Raw genomic sequence first — 20,525 nt, forward strand, 5'->3', positions numbered from 1 at the left:
CAAAGTTTGGAAATTGCTTTCCTGAACTCATTATGGCGAGTATTGTAGGTCATGGCACATACCAGACGATCATTCACCTTATCTTTCACAGTATTTTTGCACACAATGTCTCTAGGTTTATTTTTAGCTCTTTTTTAGACTGTCTTAACAGTCTCATAGGGTAGCCCCTCTTGGATAGACAGGCTCGAATGAGATTAGATTGTAAAGGGAAATCATTCACGATAGTGCAATTCCGTCTGGCGCTTCGAAATGGACCATAAGGAATATTATTCTGTAATGCTTGTGGATGGAAACAATCGTAGCATCAAATAGTATTTTTATCAGTTTCCTTATGGAATAGAACTACGACTAAATGGCATACTTCTTTATTAAGAGATCCAGAAATGTGATCCGTCGTTATCAGAATGCATTGTGAATCTCAAGTTAGAATTCAATTAATGAATCCAGTCATGAAAAATACCAATATCTCCCTTTGCTGGTGTCCCAGATGATATCATCGATATAGCTGTTGTCGAATTCAAGAGCCAGTTTGTATGGTATGTTGTCAACCAGAATTAATAGTTGTTGGTGATGAATCCTGCAGAATCCTCACAGAATCCCTGCCTAAATTCTCCTTCCAGGTGGCCAAGGGAAGGAAGATGCCACCTGATCCTGTCCCTGGGGGTGGTATTAGCTGGTGGAGGAGGAGGCCCCAAGGGAACAGGAGGATTCTGCTGAGAGATGTATTTGTCTTATTCAGAGAGGGAGATTTCTATGGTGCCAGAATATTCAATGGCTTGTTGTCAGAGTAAGACTTCCCTTCACAAAGTTACCCCCATTGAGGGTAGTGAAAACTCCTGTGATCAACAGGAAAACAAAACATGTGGGAATCAGAACCTTAAAACTCCCTGATGAACATAATTCCTTCTTAAATCTGGACCAACCATTAACCCCTCTAAAACCCTTCCCTAGGAGTCTATTCAATAAACAATGTAAATCCAATAAAGTGGATATTTACAGTCGTGAAGAAAGGGGTAATAAGAACATTGGGGATATCAAGCCCCACAATACTCCCCCCTCCGCCCCCAAGTACTGGGACTAACAAGAGTGAGTCAGAGGCATTAAACTGCAACATGCAGTCTAGTTGTTCTAATGACCCACACGCGAGTGGGACTTAATATATAAGGCCCACTCAGGTGCAGGCCATGAAGAAACAGAAGGTGGAGTTGCAGGCCATGAAGAAACAGAAGGTGGAGTTGCAGAGACTATCTGTTGCAGTTGCAGCACAAGAGAAAAGAACCGGAGCAGCCGGTATCTTTGAAGCGGATGTCGGTCCTGAGAGGGTCTCCAAGGTTGATAACCTTAATTGCAGAGGTTGCACAGCGGGAAGCAGTGTTGCAACTAGCTTTCCCACTGGAGAGAGACGCTCTCCTGATTGTGAGCTGTGTCCTGGTGGGTGGCGAGCACTGGTGTACACTAGGAGCGAGAAAGGCTCCTATCCCGATTGGCACAGGTCGCAGGAAAATAGAGGCAGTCTGCCGTGCAGGAGGTGGCAGGGGAGACAGAACGAGCAGTGGCAGCAGATCGAACGGACGCATGTGCAAAAACCGAGTTTTCCATTGTCGGGTAATCCTGGTACACTCCGTAATCGACCGCTAGCTACTGATAATTTTGAATACCAAACTGAAATAAGGAAGTCATATTGGCGCAATAAGAACTTTGGAAAAAGACAAGAAGAGAACGGTCGCAAACCATTGCCAAAGTACAGATGGGGCAATACTGAAACAAGCCAACTATAACCACCATTGCCAAAGTAAAGATGGGGCAATAACTCACAAATCATTTAAGTCCCAGTGGCAAAATAACAAGAAAGCATTATTGCAGAAAGATTTTAACCATTATTGCAAGAGAGATGAAGAGGCAATATTTAAGCAAGACATCAACAAGCATTGTCCAAGTCAAAGAGGATAGTCTCGGGAGGATAGCTCAGAGGCAACATGCTCGCCTTGGAAGCCAGACGACACGGCGCACACAGGTTTGATCCCCGGGTCCGCGCTTAGAAACCTCTGGGTATTAAGCGCGTTATAAATACCTTATCATATCATATCAAAGAGGGTCAAGTGTAATAAAGAAAGATTGTCAGCAGTTATAAGTGGGAAAACAAAAGTGGCAGGAGAGAAACCCTCCTGGTAGAGGAGAATCAAGGAGGAGAGGGGCATAACCTGCATTGCGAGGGGAAAATACACATTGGTGCCGTTTGTTCCACTGTTGTATCATGTTTTCCTAGAAGTTGTGAATTTTGAAGCTGTTGAAAGTCAAAGACTTTTCTAAAAGGTTTGAAGCAAACCTCACCACAGAGTACTTGTAGTAGTGTTAGGAGCTTTTGTCCTGGCAGGCGAGTATACCAGGATAGGGACCTTTTAGTGGTAGTCCTCGCAGGTTAGTGGCAAGCAAGACATTATTGAAGCACTGCATTGTGGTTAAAGGTTGTGAAGAAGAAGTGGCAAGACCACTAAAGTGTTTCATGAACAGAGGTTGAATCATCCTGCTAAAAAAACATTGTTGATACAGAAGAATTGTTAAAGTGTTCGTTTCTTAAGAAGACGTTGGACTCTATTCTATAAGTGGAGACATAAAGACTTCTCATCTCTTTGAACTGTTGGTTAAAGTCCAAGTGAAAGACTTTTGGAATAAGAACTTTATGATCAGAAATTGGCTATCTGAACCTTTGATTGAAAATCCTGCTTTGAATCTGGGGGAGGAGATCCAAACCTGGTTGCAAGGATACACAGTTATTAGTTTTATGTTGAACATAACTTATGTCTGTTACATTTGAATTGCCATATATTCCCTTTATGAGTTTGATGTATGTATGGGTGTGAGGGACAGATTCGTTTTGTTAGCGTTTTCCTTTAGTTTATTTTGATAGGCATGGAAATCCTCTTCAGGGTAGGGTCAGTGAGGCGTTTATCAAACCCCTATGAGTTAATAAAATGGCTTCTTGTGAAAAACCTTTACCAAATTGTCCGTCTCACATTTCTGACCCCACACACTGCATAGAATATGAATTTTTAAACCAGAAAAATATTTTGGTTAGCGCAATCTCCAACAACTCAATCAATAGATTGCTTGGCACCTGGATAGGTCTCTTTCTAAAAAAATCTTTCATGATGGACAATGATTCTCTTTGAGCAATGTTAGAATATAGAGATTCTACATCTAAAGTAATATTGACGTCAATCGTAGGATCAAACGGTACTCCTTCCACTTGGTTTATTACGTCTGTGGTGTCTGCCAGGTATGTAAGTGACTTCATCGCTATTGGTTCAAGGAGAAAAGGTTAGTGGTGCCATAGCCACATGGAAGATGGGCCTGTCGGTTACAAAACCTACCAAGTGGAGTTGTGCAGTGGACAGCACCAGGCCACTGGGGTCTTCCCAAGAGCAAGCAGCCCATGTAGGACTGACGGAAAGGAGACATGGGCCATTACCAGGAACAAAGAAAAGATAGGCCCCTTGGAGCCCTCTCAGTGAGGCTTATGGATGAGTGATGGCCAACAGAAGCTGGCAGAGAGGGAAAAGGTAGAGGGATGCACCCAGGTGCCTGGAGCAGTCATACACATGCCTCCTCCCACACAACACCCCCCATGTGAACCTGACTTGAAAGATTGTGCAGGGTGTACTTTCTCCACAGAACAGTAAGGCAGGAGGCTGGTAGGACATGGTGTACTTCAGAAAGCCAGACAGTGTATGTCAGCATTTGCCCGCATGTATCAGGATGCTGGTAGGATATGGTGTACTTCAGAAAGCTGTACAGCGTATGGCAGCAACTGACTGCCATTATCACGAGGTGGACCGGGAACTGGGGCAAAAATAACTAGAGTAACAAGTAGAGACTACTGCAGGTAGGCACAGGAGGGAGTTACCACAGCTTTTACATAAACGCGCCTAGGTTCCGATTATCAGTGTCTCCCGACTCACTGGAATATCTAGGCTGAGAAAGAGATGCGACATAGAAGAGTCGAAGTAGAAGACCACAAATTAATTAACTGTGGTTGATGCAAGCACTGCATATCATTTCATTACATGGTTAAGTTGCTCAACCCATATGAAGGGCAGTTTTTGGCCAGCTTATAACTTTGGTGCCGTTTGACGAATCCTCATCAAAATTTGCAAAATAAGTATATGGCTACCTCTGAGTGATTTCGCGAAGTTTGTTGAGGTTTCGTCAAGCGGGACCGGGGTGCGGGGACAATGTAATAGGGAGGGGTCCAAAACGTGTAATCCTCATAGCCGGGGAAAAATTGCTCACGCCTACAGGCCAAACCGCTGGACGGATTTGCACCAAACTTGCGCAAGGAGCTGCGGCTTGGTCCCGAAAGAGTGCTTTTGCAAATTTGGTGTACATTTTTGAATTTGGGGCAGGGGTCGCAAACAATTTGTGAGATCGGCTTCCTCATTCGGTGTCTGCAGATGTCTATGGACCAATCTGAGACATCACGCCAGCTGATTGGGCAAAAATGTGAGGAGCGTCAAAACGTTTGAAACGGACGCCATGTTGAATTTGCAAACTGTGCCCGAAAATCTCTGGGGTGATGAGGATGCAATCCTGAAAAAGCCCCCCCACCCCCTGTCCACCAAAAAACAAAACAATTATAACAATTTGGGTTTTTTCTGTGAGCATCTCAGATATTCGTGGCCATTGCTGGGATGTTCGTGAACTTGACAAACGTTTGAGGACATCCATGCATATTTCTGCATTATAGGGTTGGTGAAAGGCAGTTTTTGGATGGCTTATAACTTTGGCGCCATTCAATGAAAAGTTGCAATATAATTTTAGACGCAACATTGAATGTTTTTGCAAAGTTTGGTGGGATTTTGTCAAAAGAGGGCAAAAGTAGAGGGGGGGCACCACAATTATTGAACGGCTTATTAATTTGGTGCCGTTTGACAAATCTGCACACAAGTTTGCAAATAGATTATAGACCTAACCTTAAGTTTGGATGGATTTTGTCAAGTGGGGGCCAAGTTATATCACTATTCTTTGTACCCATGTGTTGGCACTTCAAAAAATAAAACATGGACAGATTTGCAGCAAACTTGCGCAAGGAGCATTAGCAAGGACCCAAAAGTATGGTTTCACAAATGTGTCCGTGTTTTATTTTTTGAAGTGTCATAATGTAGGTACAGAAAATAGTGATATATCTTTGATGAATGAGGTATAGCCAGTGGTCATATTGTCCGGGTCGTGGCCGAGCGACCTGAACAATCTGGCCACTGGCCATGGCCACCAGGGAGCGGCTACGTGGTAAAGGTTTTTGAAATCGGGATTAGTAATACTGGGAAAAGAAATTCTGCTTGCAGCTACAGCCCGAAGTGCTGGACAGGATTGCAGCAAATCTGCGCATGGAACATCAGCAAGGAAATGAAACCATGGTTTTGCAAATCTGTCCTGTGTTTTATTTTTTCCAAAGTGTCGGTGCCTGGCCCTCTCCAAGGACAAATGTCTACTCTGATTTACTTATTGGGGAATGCCAAAGCCCATGCCCCATGGATTGTGGAGACTGGCCATGGCTGCAAGCCATGAGCACTGGCCGTTGGTCACATTATTCGGGTATAGTGGACACTGAGCTAGGATGCAGGGTAGGTGCAGTGGATAACGGGGTGGTTTGGTAGGGCTGGGGTCATGGTCGAGCCTCATGCCCTAGGCAATTCACCGATGACTTGCATCTTCAGCATGCACTGCTGATAATGACACATCAGTATGCACTGCAAAAAATATGTTTGTTAAAGGAGGTTTACAGTTCTTTCATATATTCTTTCAAAAGCGACCGCAAACATAAATACAACGTTTTTAAAGCTGCAGTTTTATTTCTAAGTTTTCCAGGCTCCTCCAGCCCGGAAAACTTAGAAAAAAAAAACCAGCTAGTGCTTATTTTTAAAAATAAATAAATAGCACTTACCGAGATTCAGCTGCAGCTTTCCTGCTCTGGTCTCCGGTCCCCGTCCTCCGCGTCCAGCACTAATGAAGGGAAAGCCATCGAGCGGTAGCTTTTGTTTACTACAGCTGGCTGGCTTTTCCTTCATTAGTGCCGCAAAAGCAAAAGCCAGCACAGGAGGGCATCCATTTCACAAAATGGATGCGCCCATGTGCTTGCTTTTGTGAATTTTGAGCTTGAATAGCTCAAAATTTTACATAGGAAGTTTTAAAAAAGAGAATTCTAGTATTTTTTTTTATATTGCCTATCTATTTTTTAAATAACATTTTTTACTAGACCATGCCTTTAATGCCTTGAAAATACACGTGGTGTTGACACCATCATAGTAGTAAGCTATGGATGTTTGTTGGCAAATAGCATGCATTCACACAAAATGTGAGCTTAGCTTTCAAAGGACAAAATCAAACACTGGCTGTAGACTCACAGACACGTGCCGTTAGGGTCAGCTAAAAGGCGAACAGTTCCCCTTTTCAACAGAAGAAAGCCAACCACAAGTGGCAGCTTCCTGTTTTAGATGAGCTCGTAGCAGAGTCGAGAGATGCTTCTGCGCTGATAAGCAGCCAGGGACAGGAAGTATGGTACCAGAATACACGTGTGCGGTTAAAGTATCCAAGAGCAAGTGTCGCGCTTAAACCCCTTCAGAAAATGCATTCGATATAATGGCAGTTGAAGTAGGCCAGGAAAGAACATTGCGCCTTGCTTGCTCGTCAAGCCGGAAACACATTCATACTAATGGAAATAATCAAGGGTCAATAGCAGCACGTCAGTTGAATGTTTGCATAAATGCCCCATATAAGCAATGCAAACCTAAGCACAAAGCAGTTTCAGACTCTAGACTTTCGTTCCAGGCCTAGGAAATGACGCACATAGTGTATGTAGATTAAGTCGTGCTTTTAATATAAAAAGCACAGACTAGAAAAATGCAGCAGGCAGCAGAGAGCAGACCACGAGATTGTGGGGGGTTGGGAGGAGCCTTCCATCGAAGGTGCCGGAGCAGCAGGCCCCATCGACAGGCAGTCGTGGTAACTTTGCAAGGCGCCCGGCAAGGCATGACAAACGTGAGTTTAAGTGTGCTGGTTGAACCGTTTGCATATATGAGACTGAAGGCGTGTTTTATTATGTCACTCCACTCCTGATCATACCATAGCATTGCTTAGACAACATAACATGAACTCCATGATTGCTCAAGCTGGTATTTTAAAAATGATGAATTGTACTTGATCTTTGTTAAAACGCAAATCATGTTTTTAGCTTATGCAATAACGCTCTTTTTATACATGACAGTATGATACGTTTTTATTGCTCTTATCATAGCAGGTTTAATGATGATCAAAGCTGGTAAGAACAGAAGTGAAATTAAATATATTGACTTGCTACCTTCAAGTGTCAGCTTCATATTTTTGAGTAATGCTTCATAAGAAGGTCTCTGAGTCAAAACGAACTACACAACTTTTTCTGGCTCTATTCTCGTCAAAACGCTAGGCCGAACTCCTGCGGCGCCTCTCATCATAAATTAAGACTGTTGATTCTGTGCCCACTCCACACAGCCCTACCTATGGTCGAGGGGGGGCGGGCAGGGAATCACACCCTAGGGGCAATTAAGTCAACCTGCCATCATTCACAACTCTGACCGGGCCCGGCGCATGCCTATGTCCACAACTCAGTTCAAGTGTGGCAACTGCTAACATTCACACAACTCGATCCAAGTATGGTACCTGGTAGCGTTCATGGAGTGGGTGAGGTTGTTGGATGGAGTTGGGCTGGGATGCTAATTCCGTCCTTATGGGGTGTGGCGTGTGTCCTATTCGACCTAGCGTCGTCTCTCTTGTTAATGTAGGAGTTTCCCGTCGGTTCTGGGTGTTGTCAGTGTCATCCTGAAATCTGTTATCCTGTTCTTTCCTGTTTCCTGTTTAATTGTTTCAATTTGGATCTACGGTGTTGAAGAGCCAGGTTTTTAGTAGTTTTCTGAATTGTAGGTGGTCTTTGGTATTTGTTATTTCTTTTGGGATGTTGTTCCAGTTTTTTCCAGCTAGGTGGGAGAAGGGGGATTCCCCCTAGTTTTTTCTTGAGGTATAGTTTTGGTTCCAGGCAGATTTCGTTGCTTGATTTGAGGAGTCTGGTTGGTTTGTAGATTGTTATTTTCTTTTGTAGGAATTCAGCTCCCTGTCCGCCGATTGCCCTGTGTGTTATGCACATTGTTTGGAAGGTGATGCGATGTTTGACTGGGACCCAATGCAGTGTTTTTAGGGCTGGAGTGATGTGGTCTCTTCTGGATAGTTTTAGGAGGAGTATGGCTGCAGCATTTTGGGTGCGTTATAGTTTCTTCAGGAGGTATTCTGGCATCCCGAGGTAGAGGCTGTTTGCATAGTCGATTCTTGACATGATGAGGGCGACGATTGTGAGTGTTCTGTGAGTGAAGGAGAGGAAAGGTGGGACTCTTTCTGATGTGTGAAGGAGGAAGAGGCATTTCTTGATTATTGCATTTATTTGTGGTTCTAAGGTTAGGGTGTTGTCCATCAGGACTCCCAGATTTTTTACTACCTTAGATGGTGGTGGTGCGGTTACCATTTACGTTGGCCAGGGAATGTAGGTGCTGTTCTCTTGGTTTTTGGATATAATCATGATTTCTGTCTTTCCTGGGTTGATTTTCAAGTTGGTGGCATTCATCCAGTTAAAGACGTCTTTTAGACACTCAGTTAGGTATGGGTAAGGTCCAGTGTTCGGGTTAGTTAGTTGAAAGTGTGTGTTGCTTGTATTGGTTTTATTAGTGTATACGTTTGTTAGAGTAGTGGGCGTGTATAGTTTTTGGGTGGTGCGTTTGAGCAGGTAGAAGTGGGTGGTTAGTGCTTTGGCTATTCGCTAAGTTTTTCTATGTGGCTAATGTAAACAGTCCTACTTGATGTGGCAAATGACTAATCTCCATAATTCTTCTGAGTTTGATGCATGGCTAAACTTCACCTGGACAGAGTGTGAACTCCTAAATTGGAGGCACAACAATATGTGCAAGACACCTAGACTTGAGGTATTTGGATAAAGGGAGAACACCCAAGAATGGGACACAACAGTAAATAACACCACTGAACGGTTGGTATAGAGCTGTGATAGGGGTACTCTTTACTAGCGGACTAATTTTGGTAGGCTATGCTGTGTAGGTAATAAAAGAGGCAGGGCTGTTTGGCGTACAGTGATTGATGTAATGCCCACCCAGACCACACTTATCTTGTCAGTCGGTGCTGGTTGACGACTGGTTACTAGCTTCTCAGGCAAACATGGGCAAACCACGGTCTGGAGCTGCTACTTTAGGAGCTGCCCTTTGCTTTGGGGCCCTTAGCCGGATAGACTGCACAGGCAGTGGGCTGCCCTACGGGGTGTGGTTAAGAGGCTATCTCCTGAGATAGCCAATGAATGGCACAGGCCGGGGACAGGAGAAAGGTCACACAGTTGCGCAGAATTTCTTTTTTAAATGTTGAGAAGGCAAATGGAAATGGCTGCCAGGAACAGAAGCAGAGACACCCCTGACTGTTTCAACCAATTTCAAGGTGGAGGGTGGGGACAGGAAGAAAGCCAGAAAGAAACAAAGGATTACACCCCAGGGACTGCACACTGTAGATACAGGCCACCTCAGAAGATGGGCTGGGAAGGCATGGAAACACAAGATAAAGCCACCAGAAAAGCACAAATGAGTCGATGAGTCAATAAACTATTGGGAAAAAAAGCACACCCCTCTCCAAAGGATCACACGAAACAACAATCAATGTACAACTACTCAGTGAGCAGTGGTTTCCTTAAAGGATGCTTCTGGGTGAGGGAGACTGTATTGCCTCGATTGGTAAACTTTGTGAGACTTGGAAAAAGGATATGTGATTAAGCCTGGAAACTCATTGTGGTCAAGGACTTCTACTCAGCACACATACCCTCGATAGGGCTAACAGATACGTTTGTGTGCTTTCTCTAATACATATAAAGCACGGTCAAACAGATGATCTGTCTTTTAGGGAAGCAGGGCTAATGCAGTGTTGAATGCAGGGTGTGATACTAATCTAAACATAGTACAGTATGGTGGAGGCCTGGCAGCATGCTTGTCCATATTTGAAAGTGAAACACGTGGAGATCTGTGTCACTGGAATGCCATGCCCACATGTTTGCACTGGTATGCCTATGTTTGCAAGGCCACACCCACATGCTTTTCTCTTCGCACATATTATATTTTAAGAAATAAAAACGGTCAAAAACATTTATAGACATCGGATTATAAGACATGGAAGGGAACTAGTTGGCTGTGATGTGTGTGATTTTGTAGTGTCACTGTTTCTGGTACTGAGTGATGCTCGTTTATTTACCCTCGTTTTTTGTTTGTGTGTGATGCTGGAAATGCATCGGAGGGACAGGGCCTCCGTATCCTTGAGATACCCCTATGGCACCCATGGGAGGGAGTACAACCCTGTACTCCTAGTGTATGTTTTAGGGCACCTGTGTGTGGCCCACAGAGCAGGGTATGGGCTGGTGGCAGCTCTGTGCTGAATTGACAGGGCTCGTGAGCATCCTCCATTTTGGGATGCCCAGGCCCTGTCATTGGAATCAGTTGATTCCTGATGGAGACAAGTATGTTGTGGGTACGCCCGTGGGGTGTGACCTGGGTGAATGGAGTGTGTGGTGAATACGCATTGTCTGTTATGGGTGTCTAGAATCTGGTGTGTGACACAAAGACTGAGACAGCCCTGCCCGAAACCGGTATGAATGCAGTGTGGAGTGTTGAATGGCTGGGTACTTGTCCCAATACAAATTACTTGTTGTGAGTGTCTGGAGGGAAGTAAATGGCCTGAATGCTCTGTGCGCCTGATTGGCGGCCTGACTGCCCTTCTGAGTGATTGGTTGCCTGAGTGTGACCCAGCAGAATCAATGGGAGACCAACTAGTATATCCGGGGGCCTCTCACTGCTAGAATTTGTTCAGAAGCTGAAGTTGAAACTGACGCTTAACTTTGAAGCCCACTGGAAGAACTGCTGCTTTTGTCTTTTGCTAATCTGAAAGCTGCTGTGCCTTCAAGGAACTGATCCAAGAGAGGACCTAGCTAGGAGACCTGTCCCCGAGCTACGAGGGACCATCGTGCACCAGCTGATCTTTGCCAAAGCTCCCTGGTAGACAGACATATGAAAGGCTGCCGACCAGAGACGGGGACTGTCGCGGAATTACGAAGAGAAGCACCGGACATTCCGTCCATCACCGTCAACGACCGGAGCCGCCGTGCTCCTTTGCCTAAGAACATTTGATCCAAGGACTCTGTTGCTCATCCTCGTAGACTGCTTCCCTCCTGCCGGAGAAAGTCAAGGTCGTTGACGACAGAGGAGAATACACCAGTGGGTTTCCCGCCACCGAAGACCTCAAAAGACGCCAGAGAATACCCAGACGCCAGCCGTGGTCACCTCCCGATCGCCGACGACTCGACACCCTTGCTGGGCCAAAGTTTTTCCTTGACGCTTTGTGGCAACGAACCATCGTCGTCTAAGGTGCACCGCACGCCTCATCTGTTGCAGGGTGTTTTCGATCGATCGTCAATGACCAACGCAAGGAGTGAAGCTGCTGCCTCAACAACAATGTTCACCTCTTCTTCATTGCCGGAAGCTCGACGACCTGTGGCTCCTGACTTAAAGGGAGTGCACTCAAGAAGGGCCCATCGATTCCCTGACGAAGAATGCTACAACACCAGGTACATTAGAGACTATATTAAGCATATCTGGACTGGGCTTGTCAATACGCTTTATTTACAGGTTGCCCAGGTGGGGGGGGGGGGATCCTTACACTGAACGGTCTCTTAAACGTGGCATAGACTGTTCGGCCACTGCTTGATTTAACCTTGATCTCTTACTATATCTATTGTTGGTTCACTGTACTTATTGATTTGTGTTACATTTAACCCGAGTACAGTTAATGCACTTTAAAGGAATCAAAGTATAATCGTGGTACCACCTAGAACCTGTAGATATTTGCTATTGTAGATTAACTGAGCACAAAGTGAGTTATTGTGATTGTGTATATAACCTTGAACCTTAATTATATAAAGAATGTGTTTTCACTAATAGTGTGTGGATATTCCTTTGTGGGTGCTTGGGCACTACACTGTACTTAAGAACTAGCCTGCATCACCTCGAGACCTTAAACCTTGATTGCTCGTCCAAGTTTACCATATAGAGAATCTTGGCTGGGGTCCTCTGTGCCTCTCCTCTGCCATATAGAGCAGGAGTACAGATACCCCCTCCAGTCTTTACATGTGGGCCTTTGTTTTTAATTAACATTATTTCAATAGGTCCTTTGATGTAAAATGTTTTACATCATTTTCCTGCAAGAGGCGTTAGTGTACCCGTAAACTCGGTCTCAGGAGGATAGCGCAGGAGCAACGCGATTGCCTTGGAAGCAAGACAACACGGAGCAACACAGGTTTGATCAGAAAACTCTGGCTAGGTTTGATCCCCGGGTCCACGCTTCGAAACCTCTGGGTATTAAGCACGTTATAAATAACCAATCATATAACGGCGATGGCTGGGTGCTTTCTTTGGCTTGGTAAAGGGGTGTGTTACTTGTATAATAGTTACCTTGTGTGTGTGGAGTATTGCAGACGGTACTCGCCCAGGTAGTGTGCTGGGGTCGCTGCTGGTAATTCAGTGATCACAGGGAGGCGGCTGGTGGATGTGGCTGGATGATCTGGAAGGCTCCACGCTCTTCCCTGGAGACACACGAAGAAGAGCGTGAAAAGCGGGAGGTCAGGCGGGGACGTCACTCAGTCAGTCAGTCAGAGGATTCGCAGTGAAGTTCGTGCATTTGGGGGCAGCAAGAGATGGAAAAGGGGTTGAAGGTGTGGAGAGCTCGAGTCTCTGCCGTTGCCTCCTGTAGCCGAGTCTGTCAGGCGGCAACTTCACGCAGTGGCGCATCGAGAGCCTTTCCCTCAGCACACGGGCAGATCCTCTTCCTCAGAGCGTGTGAAGTAGGGTGAGGTGGTGGCGGTGGTAGCGGCAGCAGCAGGGTAGAGGCCTCTACGCGTCTCTGAATGAAGCAGCGGCGGCGGCCACTGTGGTACGTGTTTGGCCGCAGGCACCGGGTCGGGCTCCCTTCAGAAGTGGCGCGAAAAGCTCAGCCTAGCGACAACCCTCGCTCGCAGCCACGTCCATCTATCCTCGCTACCAATGGGAATAGAGGATCGACTTAGAGGGCCCCTCCCCTTCCTCGCTGCCACGCCCTACAGCTCCGACAGGCACAGGCAGCGGGGGCAATGAGCGCGATGCCAGTGACTCCGCCCCTCCCCCGCGACACGTGACCCGAGGGGCGGGGCTGGAGCACGAGCACCTCAGCGGCGCGCACTTTCCTGTTACTCAGAGAGGGCGACTGTAGTATGTTACTGTGTGCGCACAACCGCAACACAGGCCTCCCTTCCTGACATCTCAGAGGAAGGGGCTGATGTCGCACTTGCTTCTTGTTAAGCAGAGACGTGAGGGAAGCCTTTCCTGAAAGTAGCAATGCATAGGCATGTGTGAGTGAGTGTGTACAAATGAGTATATGATGCTCATGTGTGAATGCCATGTTTAATAAATGAGTGAGTGAACATGTCATTGTCTGTGCCCTATGTGTAATACTGGGCTTCTACCATTTAATACTTGGGACCCATGCCAGACGACGCTTGAGGTACAACAGAGGGGGCGCAGCCTCCAACTTCAGTAGGGGTAAGAGACGAATTTGGCATGTGACACGTGCCACCGCATGCCACTACTGCAAGTGACATGTGCCACCGAAACATTTCATCATTGAGAAAAAAAGACTCAAATGTGCATGTCACTACATACCAAATAATGTCACAAAAGAAAAAACAACCTTTGATCTATCGTTTTAAAATGGATATGAAAATACATGAATGAGTTCACAAACTCGTGTCTATTTCCTTAACCACCGAACCTCCACATTGCTGCACCAAAGAATCTGTCAGTTTCCTTAAAACCCACTTCCTTCGTGCACTGTTATGTACTTCAATGTTAATCCCTTTTCTGTTTTAAGTCAAATCTTATTCTACAGTACTAAATTTAAAGACGTTTAATACAAAATCTGTTACAGCCTAATGCTTAAAATGTCCAATTGTATTGTTTATATGTTTTCCAAAACAGTATGTAACAATATTGAAGTGTGTGTTTGTGTGTGTAGATAGATTAATTCATACTTTTTACAGTTGTAATGTTGTTATCAAAGGACATGTAGAAATGGTCTAAAACATAAGAAATGATAATAAAATAGTTAAAAAGTGTGTGATCCTAGCCCTATTGAATATAGTGAGCGAAGAGATGTAAGTCGACACCTTACCTAATGATACTTCAAGGCGTCTTGGGACGGAATAAAATGTATCCACCGTCACATATACAGAAGGATGGTCTGCAAAAACTGCAGAAGTGCATAGATCATTTAGCTTTAGGCTGGGTGATTTGTTACCGAATAACTGAATTTAGTAGAGATTATGAAAAACAAGATTTTTTAAATTACCTTGAAATGGAGCTTTTTTCAGACAAAAAGGGGTGCAGCATTGCACTTGAATGCCATTTTCGATATGTAGATGCAGGATGGCATACAGAGCCAGACCCCGCAGGCTGATTGAAGAAATGGGGTAAAGTTATATGGTTTCTAGTGTTGTTGCCATCAAATTGGGGGGTGGGGTGTAGCATTGGGAGTTGTAATCCGGGAGGGGAGCTGCGGGACCAGGGTGTAGGGAAGGAAGTGAAGTAAGGGCAAGGAGAAGTTAGGCTGTACACAAAGGACTATGAATACAGATGTATCGAGTTCAGCTCTGTCTCCGCCTCTGTTCCTGCGATGCGAGCTGCATGCAGGCCTGTACTTGAGATCGGAGGACCCGGTCGAGATCTGGGGGACAGATACAAGTATTAGCGACTTTAGTTGTACATGTAAATAAGAGATATCTTGTGATGGAGAGGGTTGCCGCCAAAATGCAAAGTAAATGGAGTTATAAAACATTGACCTTTATAGTACGGGAGGACAGTTTCCTTACCGCAATGTTTGGGGTGTGGAGGATAGCTCAAGTCAGAAAATCTTGGCATAGCGCTGGAGTAGTTTAAGACAATACCTTTCATCAGCAAAAAAGCTTGACTGGGGGGGAAACGCCAATAACCCGGATTCCGTTGCACAGGTGAGTGGGGCTCTGTAATCAACCTCTCCCCATTCCCCTTCCGTGTTTCCTCTGCCTTCCCTCCCTCCTCCCAGACTGCCCCCTCCCCTGATAGGTTCTTTCCTTTGTGCATCGGCTTAAGACGCCGTTGGACCGTGCAGACACCATTCCACCAGGCGCTGCACAGGTCAGTGGGGCTCTGTAATCAACCCTCCTGGGCCAGTAATTTTGCATTTGAGGCCATATGTGCCGGCGCCCACGTGGTTCCTCTCCCCGTTCCCCTTCTGTGTTTTCTCTGCCTTCCCTCCCTCCTCCCACCTCCCAGACCACCCCTCTCCCCTGACTGGCTCATCTCTGGTCTTAACTGACCTTCCCTGGGCAGCCCCCGGCCCGGCAATTCCTGTGACTAAGGGCTCCCAGTCAAAGGCCAGCTCCTACAGTGGCAGCTCCAGCTAGTGTCTGCAAGTGTCAGCAGGGGAAGCCAGTGTCCAGCCGTCAGCCAGCAGCTACTATGTTAGGTAGGAGTGGCCCCGGTCAGGAGTGGAGCCTTCACGCTACCCTGAATACCTGGACACAGAGAAGACTACCAGACTTGGTGAGTTTACTCCTGGTCAAAATTGCATTGTTTAAAATTGCACTGTGAAACCTGGGCCTTTTCCCCTATACAGGACTCTCAGACTTAGGTGTGGTTTTCTCCTGGTTTAAAAAATACATCGTGAAAGTAGTGCCGTTCTGTGGTTTTGACTTCCTAGCAAAGCATTCATTGACCAAACTTCTACCATTGTCTGAGCGCCCACCGTCTTGTCCATTTGTCTACTATTGTCTCGTCTCTCTCTGTCTTGTCTGCTTGCACCCCTCCCTAGTGTTCTCCCCTCCCTTCCTCTTCTCTCCCCTCCTACCTCCCCCTTCCTCTTCTCTCCTCTCCCCTCCCCTCCTACTCCATGGAGCCCTCTGTCTCTCCTATCTTTTCTAACTGCTTCTCTATCGACTATCCTGCTCTCCTCACTAAATCTGGTAGGAAGAAGTTTAAAAAGGACATCCTGGTTTCCAACCCAGGCCTCCCTATCGCTGACACCTATACCAGTGCCTCCTCTAGGCAAACTTTCACTGACATCCTCTTTGTCGTTCCCTCACCAGTCCTATGGACCCTTCATATGGTGTCTGTGCTCTCTCCTCTCTCTTCTTCTCCCATTAATGGTGGCATCTGGTGGGAGGCCCGCGTGGCCTCCTTTGTCTCCTCTAAGGTCATCATACATGTTTACTTGAATGGTACCATCTTGGTCCAAAGCCCTCAGGCCAACCTTCTCCTCTTTGATAGACGCTTCCTGCATCTCATCAATTTCCTTCCTTCTCCTACTGTCCCCTCTCCCCCTCCACGGCTTCCTTGCCTCCCCCTCCTGTCTCCTCCTTGGCTACCTTGACCTCTCCTCCTTCTTCTGGCCCCCCCTCAGCTTCTTCTACACCTCCGCAGGGCGTACCTCTGATTTATACCCCTCCCCGGAATTCCTTCAAGGATGGCAACCTTTTCCATATTGCCACTCTAAACTCTGGCTCAGCTGTCAAACACTCCTCTGACATCTGCCACCTCCTGGAGTAACTTGACCTCGATGTCCTCGGTCTCAACGAGATACGGTTTATGGCCAGCTCTGTCACAAGCTTTGACACTCTGCTTACTAATGGCTGCAAGATCCTCTCCACGCCCAGGTCCAACTGTTCCGGAGGGGGTGTAGCCCTGATCTTCCCCGAGTGGATTCCTGCCTCCGTCATTCCTACGCAGGCCTACTCCTCTTTCGAATGCCTCGTCTGCAGGCTTTCTCTCTCTCTCTCCTGGCCATTCCCTTACTGTGGCTACCATCTATCGGCCACCTGGTCAGATCTCCTCCTTCCTCTCTGAGTGGGCTGACTTTTCCTCCTCCCACCTGGCCTCGACCACTCAACTCCTCCTTTTTGGAGACTTCAACATCCACCTGGATGCTTCCTGTCCTTCCTCTGGACTTTTTCGCGACCACTGCGACTCTCTCTCACTCTCTATCCTCCTCTCACTCTGCAGGGCACACTCTGGATGTTCTGATCTCCTCAGACCTTCCCCTTTCTACCCCTCTCGCCACTCCTCTCTCCTGGAGTGATCAATTTCTCCTTTCCTCACTGCTCACTCTCTCCACCCCTCAGGCCAAGCCAATTCCAGCACTGCCACCCACCTTCTCGGTTATCCGACCCATGAAGTGTGTGTCAGTTGAGGCTTTCAGCGCCACTTTCTCACCCTCTCCCCCTTTGGCTAACTCACACCCTGACACAGCCCTCTCCATGCTCCACTCTACTATATCTGATACTCTCGATGTTCTTGCCCAGGTCATGAGGATTCGCTTGAAGCCCAAAGATAAGTGCAACTCCTGGTATGATCCAGACCTCGTCACCCTTAAACGCAAGTGCAGGGTGGCTGAGAGGAAATGGAGTGCTTCCGGTACATCCTCTGACAAACTGGCCTGCCGCCTGCTCCAAAGGAAATACCAGCTCTCTGTCTGCACCAAGAAGGGAGCCCACATCCAAGTCTGCGTCTCTGTAGCATCCAACAACTCTGCCGAACTCTTTAAAATCTGCAAGGAGCTAGCCAATCCTGCTGCAGTCTCTACCTCTCCCGTCCCCTCCCAGGCCCTCTGCATGGCCCTGGCTTCTCACTTCATCTCAAAAACCCAGGACATCCTGTCCTCTCACTCTTCCTCTCCTCCTGCCCCCTCTACTCCCTGCTCTTCCTCTGGCCCTTCTTCAGCCACCCCTCCTTCCTCCTTCTCTACTTTTCCCTTGTTCCCCCCAGACTAGGTTTCTACACAAGTCCGATATATGAAAGTCTCGTCAAAACAGGTTCACCCCTGTTCTTCCAAAACCATCAAGGACCACATTGACACCTTGGCCCCTGCTCTGTCTGACTTCTGCAACCCCTCCTTCGCCACTTGTGTCTTCCCTCCCCCACCTGAAGCACTCCCTTGTGCACCCTCTTCTTAAGAAACCCACTGCGGACCCTTACTGCTCAGCTAACTATCGCCCAATCTCCATCACTTCTTTCCTGGGCAAACTCCTGGAAAAGCTGGCCATCACCCAGCTTAATCTTCACACTGAATCTGTTGGTTGTCTCAATGACCATCAGTCTGTCTTCAGAGCTGTCAGAAGCACGGAAACTGCTCTCCTGAACATCCGTGAAGACCTGCTCTTCAACCTCGATTCCAACACCCCCTGTGTCCTCATCTTACTTGATCTCTCTTCTACCTTTGACATGGTCAACCAGGCCATCCTGTTTAATCGTCTCCGGGATAACGTGGGTATCACCGATCAGGCCTTGACTAGGTTGCCCTGTTTCCTCTCCGATCGATTCTCTCAGGTCCAACTTGGGTCCTTCCTCTATCTCTACCTGTGGTGTTCCTCAGGGGTCTAACATCCCTCCCTGGCTGTTCAAACAATAACTGGCACTTCTTGCCCACTGCATTGCCGCTCTCTGCCTCAACTTTCAGTAGTGGGAAGAAGGTCATGGAATCCGGCCGTAGTTGGTCTCGAGAACCAAGTATACGTATTTTACAGAAATAAGGCGGGAGGGTGGGGGGGAGGGGGAAGAGTGCCTCTGGCCAGTAGCCTTATGGTGATAGGTTGGGGCACATTGCATTGAAGTGAGCTTTAAGGCTCAACTTTTTGGATCACTGGAAGGGAGGTGTGTTGCTGATTTACGTTATGGTTCTAGGTTTGGCATAGAATGGTGAGGTGTCATGCTAAGGGCTCAGAGTGGTTATTATCAGGTTGGGTGGTGCGGGTGTGGTTAGTTTAGGGGGTCAAATATTTATTTCCAGTGTGCCCTGGAGTGTGGGGGAGGATGGCAACGCTATTACCCCACAGTTGTACGTTAATGACATAATTGTTGAAATAACTATGGCGTAACAATGTTTGGTGATGTGATGCACGTATATAGAGGTTAGATGTCCCCACACAAGCACGTTCGCTCCTCCCTCGTAGTCCACAGTTAGCCCTTCTGACATTTGAAGGGTTAGTTACCCCCCCTTGCCCCCTAACGTGTGCCTAGTTGCACACGTGACTTGCACACAAACGCAGAAACACTTTAACACACTGCACAAAGATAACCTTATTGCCACCTCTTGTGCTGGTTTCCGTCTGAGTGCTGCGAGTGAAGGCACCCTGCCTGGCAGTGGGCAGCACACCGCAGCAGCAGGTGCAGCAACCTGGCAGGCAGTGGATGGCTGAGCCACGCGGGATCCCGGTGCGGGGCGCACGCGGGGTAATGTGTCAGTGACGCGGGGGAACTAACACACATGCCCCCCTTCTCTTCTCTCTCTCAGACTATTAAACTGTGGTCGATCTGTGCCCCAATGGGAGGGAGTGCGGCATTTCATAGCGTAAAATGCGAGGCTTGCACTGAGGTCGTTACAGTTCATTAATGCCCAGCTGCGCCCCAAGTTACAGCTCATGATGAAATGTCTCCTAGGGCTCCCTCGATTCTTCTTTAGTGGCGAAGAATATCCTACTGCCCAGTCAGGAGAGTATCCAGCATTGCAAAGGGGGGGCAGCATTCCCCCCAAATACAGTGCTTGCAATTGCATACCGTCTCAATCGCGCCAACAAACCGCCCACCCCTCCCCCATCTACCTTCTTATTAACACAACAAAAAAATAAGAGTGTCAGTGTTACGTTCTGGATCCGCGCTGCGGCGCCTGGGGAGACAGAATGTTGGAGGCTTCAGCAGTAGGCCTCAGTGGCGCAGCTCCGTCAGGAGCGAAATAATACACGCCACACGTCGTTGGTATCTCGGCCCGGACTGCCTCCCAATTGCGGGGGCGGGGCTTTTATTTAGACGCCCTGCATCACCGCGTTGCGGGACGCAGGGCGAATACAACAGTCCTCCTTTATTTTAACTTAACTCAACAAAACATGTCATACATATCTGCAAATACTTCAGCTACAAACCGGGTGCCTCCCCCCTTCCATAGTTCTCATGGGGCTGACTACCACGCATAGTCTTTGAGCCGAACTGGCGGCTTGGTGGCGGTTCTCAAACCATATCTCCCACCCCTGGAGCCGGGCTCCACTGTCTCATTGGGTGTCTCACCTTCCATGTCTGGCTCACCCATGTCAGGTCGCTCCACTGCTCCCACGTTCTGTCACTCACTTCCTCTTCTCCATGAAGGTGAGCGGGTTCTCCTTCGTCCTGCTGGGGGGGTCTTCATCTTCTTGGAGACACTCTCCGTCAGTCCATAGGTTGCGTGGCACAGCCTTGAACCACGACGCATTTCGTGTCAGCTGTCGGTGTCCTCTTTGTACAGTTATCATGGTCCCTTGTTTCTCACTGACAGTCCATGTGAGAGACTCATAGCGGGAGTCCAGCTTGGACTTAGTCGGG

General features: G+C 47.4%; 1 protein-coding gene across 3 annotated transcripts in view; it reads right to left on the reverse strand.

Annotated features, from left to right (window-relative positions):
- The window catches only part of LOC138522087 (major histocompatibility complex class I-related gene protein-like), a 301,035-nt gene that overhangs the window by 244,651 nt on the left and 35,859 nt on the right, over positions 1 to 20,525 (reverse strand). The window contains exon 1 of one of the 3 annotated variants that reach the window (XM_069635330.1): positions 12,567 to 13,276. The exons of the other annotated variants lie outside the window; for them this stretch is intronic. The gene's annotated coding sequence lies outside the window, so the exon portion shown is untranslated. Of the gene's footprint in view, positions 1 to 12,566; positions 13,277 to 20,525 lie in introns of those variants that run through there. 3 annotated transcript variants of the gene reach the window in all.

The sequence above is a fragment of the Ambystoma mexicanum genome, chromosome 13 (assembly GCF_040938575.1).
Source record: "Ambystoma mexicanum isolate Mex_15411 chromosome 13, UKY_AmexF1_1, whole genome shotgun sequence".
Lineage (NCBI taxonomy): Eukaryota > Metazoa > Chordata > Amphibia > Caudata > Ambystomatidae > Ambystoma > Ambystoma mexicanum.